Source organism: Psammomys obesus, unplaced genomic scaffold, assembly GCF_907164565.1.
Source record: "Psammomys obesus unplaced genomic scaffold, mPsaObe1.curated_primary_1811, whole genome shotgun sequence".
NCBI lineage: Eukaryota > Metazoa > Chordata > Mammalia > Rodentia > Muridae > Psammomys > Psammomys obesus.
Genome location: NW_026586463.1, coordinates 7,408,907 through 7,421,936, shown reverse-complemented (window position 1 = coordinate 7,421,936; position 13,030 = coordinate 7,408,907). Strand labels below are relative to the sequence as shown.

At 42.1% G+C, this 13,030-nt stretch overlaps 1 non-coding gene across 1 annotated transcript; it reads left to right on the top strand.

The window, feature by feature from the left end:
• Positions 1-6,359: 6,359 nt before the first annotated feature.
• Positions 6,360-6,492, top strand: LOC129672492 (small nucleolar RNA SNORA17). The gene has a single exon (XR_008719508.1). It is a non-coding gene; the product is annotated as a small nucleolar RNA SNORA17 (small nucleolar RNA).
• The last annotated feature ends 6,538 nt before the right edge of the window (positions 6,493-13,030 follow it).

Genomic DNA, 13,030 nt, shown 5'->3' with positions numbered 1-13,030 from the left:
AAATAAATAAATAAATAAATAAATAAATAAATAAATAAATAAATAAACCATGAGGAGCTACCCAATAAGCATCATGCTTCTGTGGCCTCTATTTTGTTCCTTCCTCCAGGCTCCTGCCTTAAGTTTCTTCACTCACTTCCCTTGATGATGGACTGTGATACAGAGGTGTAACCCAAAAATAAGCCTTCTCTTCCCTCAGTTGCTTTTGGTGGTGGTATTTACCACAGCAGTGGAAAGCAAACAACTAAGGCACATGCTCATCTATGTTCATAGCTCCTCTGTTTGCAATACTTAGGGTGTCATATCAGCATAGATGTCCACAGATAATGAAAATATGGTGTGTAGTGAGAATTCTGAAATTTTGATTTCTTTTAGAAAACACAAAAATATTATAAGAATATGTTTTGTTTTAATCCCAGGTATGGGAATAAGGGCCTGCTTCAGATTGTCCCCTATGATTGAATCTGGGACTGTTCAGACTATGATTTATTAGCCTTGTGCTCTAGGAGAGACATAGTTTTACCAACTACAGATAGTGTCTGTAATTGTGTGACATTTGGAATTCTGGGAACTTTTCAGAGGGTATAAAAATGCTAGAAACCAGCCCCTCCCTGATCTTAGGTAGATTAGTAGGGAAAAGGGCTGTAGACCTCTTTCAGCTACTTCCTGCTGACTAAGGTCATTGGGTTCTTTGGGGGATATACCGGTCTTAGTCATCAGTGTACCAGCAGTCCAGTCAAACAGCAAAGCAGCAAACCACAGCAGCAGCAGCAAACAAGAAACAACAGCAAAAGCGGTGGGACCATTCAGCCAAAGCAGCAAGACTCCTCCCAAATAGCAGGAGTCTGCTGAAGCAGCAAAACTTTGCAAAGGCAGTATGAAAAGTTCTCAAGAGCTTTTCTCTCTTCAGAAAACCAGCACATGGATATGAACCTTTAAACGCTTAGAGATGAAAAAAAGGTTGCCTTGCTGTCTTTGGGCTTCTATTTATCCCTTCTCAGAGCCCACACAAGGACGTTCTCTAGCTAGCAAAAACCACACCCCTCAACAAGGTAGGATCCAGTTTCCAGCTGACAAACATCACTTGCCTTCTGGCTAGGGCTATTTTCTGATGGGGAAAAACATTCCCACACCCTACACTTGGGACCCAAACAAAAACATGTTCACATGACACAAGTGAGTTTCCAAAGAACTCAGAAACTTCCACTTCATGGGGGAGCATTTGTTGCAGTTTGTTGCTAGTCTTGCTTAAAGAAGAAACAAAGAAAAGAAATTGGATTCAGGGAACTCTGTCTCTCTCTTCCCTCTATCCTTTCTCCTAGCTAGTGACAGGTGGTGAAGGGGGGGGGGGGGGAGAGAGAAAGGGTAAGCAAAAAGATCCACAGAGTAGCAAACGTTAGCTACAATGGTACCTATAAATATAAGGAATTTTATTCAGCTATAAAAAAAAATAAGAGAAATTCAGGATGAACCTAGAAAACATTATACAGAGTCCTCACTCAGTATACTTAAAAGAGAGAAGACAATTTAGAAAGGAGAAAACTTCCTGGTTAGTACCGACTTGATTTCTGTGCTCTATGATCATGTGTGGTTTTCCACAACAGGATCTTACTATCAACTTGTGGGTAACCAAGAGCTGCAGCAGTCTCTAGTAATGTTTCAGTAGTCTCTGAAACACCTCTGACCACAAACTCGAGGGAAGGTATTCTACACCTAGTAATCAAGACCCAGGAAAACAACTTTGTCATGTGACATGTTCTCACTCATATATGAATCTTAGTGTTAAATTTTTAGACTTGTGTGTTTAATTTGGAACACCTAGAGAATCCAGAAAACTAGGTCCAAGGCAGGAAGAAAGATTTTTGAGGAAGGTGGGGATAGTAGAACACAAGTTAGATATGAAAAGGGAAAAGGGAATGATGGGAAGGGAGGTTTTAGTGGGGAAAGGGATCACAGAGAGTAGGGTAGAGAAAGGGGGATGGGAGAGGAATAACAAACTCTGAGGATGTTTGAAAATGCCATATGAAAACTTTACTATTGTATAAGCTTCCTAAATGATGATAGATAAATGATGGATGGATAGATAGATAGATAGATAGATAGATTGATTGAAGTTAGACTACATAGAAGATTATACTCATCTCAGAAGCCATAGGTTGCCAAATAAAAAGCCCAGTCTAGATGTTGGATACCTTCCCTCGAGTTGCTGATCAGAGGTGTCTCAGAGAGCACCAAAACAATGCAAGATATTGCCACAGCTCTTGATCACCCACTCAAAGTTCATTGTAAGACCCTGTTGGGAAGAAACTGTATATATTGGTCATAGGGCACAGAACCGAATGGGTACTAACCAGGAAGCTTCCTCCCTTCTAATAGGTTTTCATAGTCCCAACAGTGCTGTGTGGGATCCCAGGGAGAAATGTCATCAGATGTCTTCCCTAGCCATGATCTCTATGATCGTTAACGGTGGCGTGAACGTTATGGGGGTAACAATGGGCATAGTATGAAACTGCCTTTTAAGTTTGTCTTTCTCCACTCATAGATTAGCTCACCTTCAGACCTCATCTGAGAAGTTGCTTTATGCAGTAGATGGCTCTTGACACAAACTTATATAAACCATGGCAAAGTTTAGAAACTATGTGAGTGGAGACTTCCCAGCCCCACTGGGACATCCATATCACAGCCCCTACCCAAGGCCCAGCGACCATCACAGAAGAGTGGGAGAAAGATTGTAAGAGCCAGAAGTCCAAAAGCAAACTGGGGTAAAACAGTGTTTGCTGGACATAATGGGACCACTGTGTGTAAACTCATAGCAGCTGTGGTGCCCTGCACAAGAACAATCCAATCAAAACTCTAACATGGAGTGAAAACGGGTTCATGAGCCACACCCCTAACTGAGAAACTGTAGACAATGGATGGCTCCTAGGGAAGGGAGAGTTGGTTTTCTTTTAGGGCAATGTACCTTGGACCTAGTAGATCAATAATGTTCCAGCGGATGGCCGTAGACCCAGAAGTATATGCACAAAACAAATCAGAGTCAATGAGTTATTAAAGAAAAGAAGATATGAAGTAGAGTGTAGAGAGATTTGGGGGGAGTTGGAGAAATCATTGGGCCTAAGTTTGATCAAAATATATTGTATAAAATTCTCAAAGAATAAATTAAAAGTTTCTTAAAGACCCTGTCTCAGTTGATGGATGAATGAATAAGCCCCAGGATTCAAATTATATTGGAGATACTATAAAAGCTACACAAGTAAAAATACTGAAACAAGAGCATCTGAGATAATTTCTAATGTTTTCAGCATTTCTAACTTCCAGAATTCACTGTAGAATAAAAAGCGCACAAAACTGTAGAGTTTTGAAGCAAGTATTAAAATGCTTACAATAGTCAAGTAGGGCAGTAAAGAAATGAAAACAAGTGTATAACTGGAACCTTAGAAATGTCACTGGTGTCTGCAAATGTTGTGAGCAATAGGAATGGGCTGTGGGGCAATGCTATGTCCTGTGGCAGAAAGATTGGGTCCAGTGTGTCTTAGAAGCACAGGGTACTTCTGGCCCAATATACTTTTACCTAGAAAACAGAAATACAAGACCTGCCAAGTTTATCCTTCTCTGTCACATACAAGTTGACGGTACACAGAGAGACATGGATACAAATCTTAAAATCCCATTCTTGTAGCATTTGTTAACATAAACAGAGGAAGCAGAACACAATAGAGTGGCTCACGTACGTGTGTGTGAGCATGGGATAACCTATTAGGCGGTTTGACTCTGAAATGGATTCTCCCTTTCAGCAGCCATCGATTGCCAATAGTTCTTCATCTAGCAGTGAGACCTTGTGAAATTTCCCATCTATACTGGCATAACAGCAGGGTGTGTGGAGTGTGTGTGTGTGTGTGTGTGTGTGTGTGTGTGTGTGTGTAAAACAACAATTGAAGAAGAGATCATGAATTTGAAAGGGAGTAGAGGGGGGCAAAGAAGGAGTTAGAAGGGAAATAAAGATAGATGGAATTAAACATTCAAAAATGTAAATGAAAAATAATGTATGTGACCAACATTAACAGCTTAGAGTTCAGCTTCTGCTTATGTATACTCAGAACTGTATATGCCTATGAAGTTAGATCTTATTTATAGAAAACATTCAGTAGCAAATCAGCCAGGAAGGGTGACACACACCAGTAATCCCAGCACTCAGGATGCTGAGGCAGGAGAATCACTATGAAGTTAATGCAGTGAGAGACCCTGCAACAGGTTTTGTTTTGTTTAATCAAAAATATTATCAGGGAATTCTAAATAACTTACAGATGCCTATTTAATATATTCATCTTATAGAGACTTAAGAAAACACACACACATACACATTTTTAAAAGGCTTTGTACTGACTCCATGCTTTTAAAACTTAAAAGCAAGCATCATGACACAAGTCAGGCAATCTTCAATTTAATAGGACAACTTGTTGCTTTGTGGCAGCTCTAAAACTCAGTTTTCCAAGTCCTGAAAAGTGTCATTAACACCAATAATGATACAAAATGAGAGTATGTTTTTTATAACTGTAACTCAACACGACTGGTGAAAAGACCATTTATTGTGATTGATGTATTCACTGAATTCAAAAGGCAAATCACTGAAGATCCAGGCTTCCTGCAGGGGTAGGAGATTAACCACATGGAAATCAAAGAAAGGCTAAGGGAAACACGGAGTTCACATGTGGAGAAAATATTAAAAGCATCTCACTTCAGGCAATAAGCTCAGGCAATGCATTTGTGGAGCCGGTTCTAACACTCATTATGTGTTATGAAAAAGAACAGTACAGACCCAGGGGTACGTGATATCATGCTATTGGTAGCAAAATGTAAACCAATAATAAAAGAAATCACTCTTGAAACAGAGCATGGGGACTGTTCGCCAACACCAGCAACCCGGCGATGGCCTGGACCCACTGTAAGCACATGGGTGCAAATGAACACAAGTGAGCCTTGTGGAAAGGTGTCAAGAGAAAATATAACGTAGCATCGACGTGAAAAGGATCCATGTTCCAAAGAGCATTGGGATCTAAATGGACCCAGCTGGAATACACAAGTAGGGTGGTCATCTTGAGGATGTTAAGAGATCCCAAAAGCATCCGCACTGAAAAAAGAAATCCTTTTGTCCAGCCACAGCTCACAGAGGCCCTTGCTGCCCATTTCTTTAAAGGTCTTTAAGACTTCAGTTGCTAGAAAATGTGGAATGTCAAATGGTTTTTACTGGTCACCAGAGCCTGCTCCCTCAAAAGAGGACATCATACTACTTTCCTTGCTGTTTTTTACAACACATCTTCAGAGGTCATCTTAAATGGTATCTTCCTAGTGACTCTCATCTCCCTCCATCTTCCCTGGAAAACTCACCTCTCCCCTTCAGCCATATACCATATATAACACTGATTTCCTTTTCTACAGTTACATGTGGACCTGTGTGCTTTCCACCTAAAGTGGAGGCCCTCAGCCATCTTCTTCCCTTGTCTCTCCTTCCCTCATTATCAAGCCATTGGTCTTGCACGTTAGGCTCCACAATAAACTGAATAAACAATAGGTTTATGTAATGGTGAGTTAAAAAAAAAACACCATAATAATTAATATGTACTAATAGTAAATCTTAGTAATAGGAATTCTATAACATAATATGTATCATATATATGATATATATGTTATATTGTAAATAAAATTGTCTTCTTGAATTTTTTCTCAGCAAGTTCACACTTGGTGAATTGAAAGCTACTGCATTTTCATGTTGATTTTATATCCTGCTACTTTGCTAACTTTATTGGTTTAAATGGTCTCTTGGTGGACTCTCTAGGTTCTTCTATGTATATAGTCACACACCTTTAGAAAGAGGAAGAACCTATTTGTTTTCCTACCTGTCTCCGTCTCTTGGATAATTGCTGTAGCTACAAGTTCTAGTTTTACATAATGAGTAAGAGCAAAGAGATCAGATATCCTTATTGTGTTCTTGTTTTCGGAGGAAATGTCATTCAAAGCATACCACAGTTTTATTTCCATCAACACACCAGTAACATTTGTTCATAGAATTAGAAAAAAAAAATTTATAAAGAAGCACAAAATACCCAGAATGGCCAAAGCAGTTGAGAAAAAAAAGAGCAAAATTAGTGATGTTACAATACCAGTCTCTAGATAATGCTACTATATGTCAAAACAACACAGACAGCAGGCAGACTGATGGGATAGAATTTAGGACCCAGAAATAAACCCACATACCTGCAGCCGACTGATTCTCCTCAAAGGTGCAAAAAAATTATACCTTGAAGAGAGGCCAGCCTCTTCAACAGGGAGGACAACTTGGATATCCACTGTGGAGACTGAAACTTGATCCTAGGAAGCATAGAGGGTGTGGCTGCTGTGTCACACGTGTGTCGGTAGGTGGCAGAGAGGGGAGAGGTTGTGTCTATGCTTATTGTTTCGACCTATGAACACCTGAGTCTATAGTAACCAAAAAGTGAGCCTGAGGTGAGCACTGCGCAGGCTCTGACAGCTCCCAGCACTGAGGACACAGGCAGGAGTGAGCCCCAGACAGATGACCCTCGCATGGAGCAGTGAGCCCAAAATGGTCACCAGACTGGTGACACGGGGCCTGAATAGGAAGCTAGCCTGAGATGCCCACCAGTCGGGCACTGGGCAGGCCTAGGGGAACGGGGCAGACCGTGGCGAGGATGACCCTGCTGGGCACCGTAATGCATGAGCGGGACATAGCACTCCGGACACCACTCCTGAGATGACACCAGACAGTCAGAGACCCTGGCACCACTAAGAGGAGCAAATAGTAGAGAAATGAAAGAGAAAGGAAAACAGAAAGACGGGGGCAAGTAGCTGGTGATGTGAGCTGGGACCACAGTGGGGACCTGGCCTGTGCGGCCACTGGGGCCACGTCTGGGGCCATAGCCCTGCATCAGCAGGGGTCTGTCACCACCAAAGGACAGGTGCATGTCCCTGGTCTGGGCTGCTGACCAGGGACATGTTGATGTCTGAGGGCTCTGCAGAACCTAGGCAGAGTAGAAGAGCTGCCCCTGACCCTAGCCAACTACAGTACTCAGGAGAGGGCCCTGCACATTGCGGGAGTTGCAGAAGGAAGGAAATGAGGGAGGGAGGGAAAGAAGGGATAGAGGAATGGGAAGGGAGGAAAGAAGGAGAGCAAGCCTAGCCCCCTCCAGACCACAGAGAAAGTAGCTGAGGCAAGGGGCTGGCTTGAACACAATTGTCCAACCTCAGAGACTTTATACTCAAATTGAATGTGCAGACAAATTTTTCATTTTAAAACCCAGTAGTCAGACACTTACTCCAAGTTATTTGCTGCTGAATTTGGGGTAATTTTTCTTTTCTCCCACTTTTAAAGAGGATTTAGTGAATGTACTCTGGTTAATATAAAGATGGATTTTTTTTTAAGTTATCATTTTCACACAATTAATGACTTAGCAACATACACCGGTCAAACCATTACTCTTTCCCATATATAACAATAATTATCAACACTAGGAAGAACTCTACTTGGAAATCCATTCTTGTTAGATGTGTCGTAGTTCGAGAAAAGTCAAGTTAGCTAAATTAGACACCTCCTAGGGCCTTAATATGTCATTGAATGCAAACTGTGAAAAAGCAAAAGTGAGGGGCTTTCTGAAACTAAAATCATCATCTGTAGGCAGTAATTGTTTCTAATTAGACCTGGCATTTTGCTTAGGAAAGCAAAAGGAAATCAGATGGTTATTAAGGATAGAACGCTGAGATAATTTGATTCAGGCAGGCTTGACCATTCTGTGTATTTTACTTAGAGGTCTTGCTTTTTTTTTTTTTTCTAAGCCCCAAAAATCTTTTAAAGATTTCTTTGTTTTATGTGTACACGTTTTGCCCGCGTGGAGTTATGTGCTTCGTGTGCAATGTTCAGAGGACGAGGTCAGATCCCTGGAAGTGGAGCTGCAGGTGGTTGTGAGCTACTGTGTGGGTGCGAGGAACCAACCCCAAGTCTTCTGCAAGAGCAACAAGTACTCCTAACCACTGGGCCATCTCTCTAGCCCGATACCAAAACCCTCAAAGATCAGCCAGCCACTTGGGATGCTGAAGCATGAGGATCACTTGAGCACAGGAGCTCAAGACCAGCCTACGGCAAGACAGTGAGGCACTTGTCTTTAGAATAAACGTTCATTCAAGCAGAAGCACAGGTTTAGCTTTTTAAATGATGCGACGATTAGGCAAGAAGGCTGAGGTCATATGTCATGCTTCCTCTGTGATTCTTGTCATGAAGAACTCATGTGATGTGGCTCGAAGCCACATGGTTCTAACTTTTAAAAATCTCTCGCAACGGTTTGACTTTGAGCTTTCACTAGCTGCTAAGTCTGACACCCTGACCTTCTCATATAGGTATGAGACAACAGTATCCATTCATACCCACAGATCTACTCAGACCGTGGGATCTTGGAGAGTCAGGCCGTGTGTTACCCCGTACAACTATTTTCAGCAGCCGACAGTCTTGCTATCTTAGTAAATTAACACTGACTTTTTTTTTTCATGCCAGGCCTTTTCTAAAGGTCATGAGTCCCTCATGGAAACAGTGAGTAAAAGGCCTCTACATTCCCATGTTGGACTTGTCTACAGCAATCAAAATAAATGTAGTTTAATTCTAGACGCCAATTACAGCTTACTTGTTTCCATGAAAACAATCTTTAGCCTTCTTTTTTTTAAAATGAAGCTTTATTTGTTTTGCTAAACAAAACAATAGTACATACCGCTCCAGAAGACTTTCTTGTAACTGAAAGTTACAAGAAAGGAAAAGGAACACTAGCAGCAGTCTGTAGCTTGTGATGTGTGGAAGAAGGGAGAGCCTTCTATTCTTTGGAAAAAGTTCTAAATGCTGTCCACTTTCTCACTGGGACAGAAGAATCAAGAATCAAGAGACAAACTATGAACTGAAGAGACCTAACCAAACCTAGGATTTACTTTTTCTTTTGGAAAGGAGCTTGGGTGGTAACACTTTATGGAGAATAGAATTTGCTCAAGATAATCAGCTGAAACAAATAATTTGCTCAACAATTTCCAAAGTGGAATCTGAAATATTATGGGGATGTTAGACAAAATCGTAGAGTCACTAGAAAATGTGACATTTATATAACAGATATGCACTAAACACCCACAGTGGCATTTCAATGGGTCAGCATCCTACCATTCCCATCGTCTTTCCTGGAATCGGAAGGTCGATTGTGGGTTAAGCAAACACTGAATAATGAAAAGCCCATGAGTACTCCTGCTGGCCTAATGAATGTATCTGCTACCCACTGCAGACAGCTCTTCAAAGATGAAATAATCCTGCCTTAACTTCCTTTGCTGATGGACTGTAAGAAAGCATTAAGGATATAAACCCGTTTCTCCTCAAATTGCTTTTGGTCATGGTGTTCTACCACAGCGATAGAAAGCTAAACAAGACAACACTGAACATGGAAACAATGTCTAGGATCTGTAGTGAGCTGCAAACATTAAATCCCCAAGCCCAAGTCATCTAATCAAAAACTGGACTGATAAATTGAACAAGACACACTCCTCAATCGGTGAGACACATATAGCCTATCAATTTTTGAAAGAACCACCAACAGCAGCAATGCTCAAGAGGGTAGATGAGGAGAAACGGAAACTCACAAGCACAACTGATAGGAATGTAAAGTGGTGCTCCTGGTGCTGTCACCGTGGAAATCAGTCTTGGAGGTCCCAAAGGACACTAGAGGAACTATCACTTAATTCAGTTATGGCACTCCAACCCAGGCCCCAAAGGATTCCAAGTCAGCAAAGTACACAAACATTTGCACAGCCTGTCTCAGTGTCTTTCAACATGTAAAGGTATAAAGAAAACATGGTGTGTATATATAAAGTGGATTTTTTTTTTCCTGCATTAAAGGAAAAATGAAACTGTAGCATTCAGGGAAACCAGAGACTACCACGTTAAGTGAAGGAGTGCCGACTCTCAAAGATAAGATGTGTGTTTTCTCACCAGCTTCGAGGGGCGTGTTTGAGGAGCATAAATGCAGAAAGGGGAAGAAGTCCGAACAGGAGTCAGGGACAAGAGGAAGTAATAAAATATATACGTCATGAAAGCAGGGGCAATTTAGGGAGAGGAAGGGAGTGAGAGAGAGGGAAACTGCAAATGGGGGTGGGAGTGAGGGGAATAAGATCAAAGGAGAATGATGTACGTTCAGGAACATGTCACACAACAAAACCCAATTCTTTCCATATTAACAAAAAGTAAGATGAAAAAATAAAGGCAAAAAAGGTTGATCAGAGAGAGAGAAAGGAAGAAGCAGAGGTGGGAGGAAGCCTGGGACTTGCCTGCCACGAGCCTAACTCCAGGTTCAGCCAAGGAACCAAGCGCAGGTCGACAGAGCAGGACAACTATGGCTTCCATGGCCTCCACAAGGATGCACACCTACCGATGCAACACATGCACGTTCTAGTCCACTTACACACACACACACACACACACACACACACACACACACACACGCACACCAAAATTAAAATACCTTCATCTGCTATGATAAAAAGTAATACACAAATGCTCCAAAGCATCTTAAAAGTTTTCCCTTTAAAAAAAAAAAAACAAGAAGAGTGACAGGTTCACTATCTCTGTTCAGCATGATAGTGAGGGTCTCCAGGGCTGTGAGGCAGTTTAACATTTCAAGGGGTGGGAAAGAGAGAGAATTTAAACAGTATTATCATTTCGACTACTGAAGTAAAAATTATAGTGCAAATTATTATGAAATTACAGGTTTTTCTGTGGTAGTTTCTGTGAGTCTGGAAATCCAGCTTAGTTTAGTCCTGTTGTCTCTGAGGGGTTGTTTGTTTGTTTTGTTTTTGTTTGGTTGGTTTGGTTTTTGGAGAGGGAGGTTCTCTCTGTAGCCTTGGCTGTCCTGGACTTGTTTTGTTGACCAGGCTGGCCTCCAGCTCACAGAGATCTACCTGCCTCTGCCTCCCCAGTGCTGGGATCACAGGCATTCACAACTGTGCCCAGCTGGCTGAGTCTTTTAAAAACTGCCATTCAGAGCATCAGCTGGGGCTGATCATTGCAAGCCGGACTAAGGTAGGGTTTAAAAGCTATTGCCAGACCTTCCATTGCCACTGGCTGTGACTGAATGAAAAAAGGAAAGGAGAGAGAGAGAAAGAAAGAGAGGGAGAGAGAGAGAGGACTGCTCCTAGGTATGGTGGAGGATAAGATATATTGTAGATAAAAGGGATGAGAGACAGCCCCTTCTGGGAGAGTCCAGAGTGAACATGACCCTGAGCCAGGCCATGTGAGGGGAGGGGAAGGGAAGAAGAGCCAGACTGAAAAGAGCCAGACTAAGAGGCGAGGAGGGTAAAGGGTAGACCAAACAAGAGGCCAGGTAACCAAAATGGTTGGATTATATAGAGAAGGGCAGCCCAGCCCCTGGTGGAGGAGAAGTTTAGGGTCGGGCAAGGATATATCAGCAAACCTTGTTAACAGACAGGAATTGAGGAATGATGGGCCAGGTCCACTTTGATATGTTAATTGTGCACCTCAGCCACTGCAGGGTTTGGACCTAACATTGACAAGAAGGAGCAGCTCTGACACACAGAGGCTCTCCCTATCCCATTTTTCGAGGAAAGGAGTTTACACAGCATTAACTCTCAGGAATGGCCGAGAGAAGGCTTAGCAGGTATAGGTGCCACTGCCAAGCTTAACGCCCTAGTTCTTCAACCCCAACAAGAATAGCACTGACTCCTAGCAGCTGTCCTCTGACTGACCTACCCGCCCTACACACAACAAACACACTCACCACAAAAGGTACATATCACACAAACACACGCACACCACACAAACATACATATTACACACACACACACATACCACATACACACCACAAAAATACACATACACAGCATATATACATCATTTACACACACATACACACACACACCACTAACAAACCACACATATACAGCAAACACACAGAGACACACATATACCACACAAACACATACACACTACACACACACACCAAACACATACACCACACACACACCAAACACACACCACATACACACCATACACACATACACAACACTACACACATACACCACACACACCCTACACACACAGCAAACACACACATACCACACACATACACACACACACACAACACACATACATATATACATACACCAAACACAAACAAATATAATTGTAAGTATCAGAAAACAAGGACTACTGGGAATAGCTCAGAGACAGAAAAGAAAACCAAAAGGCCACTGTTTGCTGATAGGCAGAAAACAGAAAAATCAAACAAAGATGTCACACTAAGTATTTAGAATTAGTAAGAAAGTATAGCAAGGCCACTAGCCATGACAGTCTGCTGGATGACCTACACTCACACACATTGTATGAAATGGCTATGTAGGTGTACCCTGTATTTTCAATTGTCAATTGCTGTGCTGGCAGAGACAAGACCTGGCAGGATATTTGGTATTGTCACTTCTATGGCCTATTACCTGTTTTCTATATGTAAATGCTTGCCCTTCCTCACCTGCCCAAAAGATAACTCTCTGAGATTATCATGTTAAAAAAGCAAGCTGCCATGGAGAAGGTCATGTGTCTCTCAGTGTCAAAAGGCAACACAGAGAGCTAGATTGGGTGCTGTCCTGCTGCTGATTGGTTCAGATTGGTTGAGTAAGGAGTGTGGCTTTGTGCAAAATAAAGAGCTGGCCGCTGGAGCTGGGGCAAAAGGACTGGGCAGAAAGACAAGGCAGGAGACATAAGCAGAGACAGGAACAGATAAGGGAGGAGAGGGAGCCATGTGGCAGAGACACAATGGCAGGGAAGTTGGGATAAATTTGAAAAGCTAGCTGAGGGGCGGCAAAAAGCCAACAGCCTCATCCTATACAGACACCTCTCGCTTTATTATTAAGCCTCATGCAAGTCCCCCAGAAAGCTCTCATGGTGTGAGTAAACAAAGCTCAGCTTTAAAATCCATACAAGGAGAAGAAA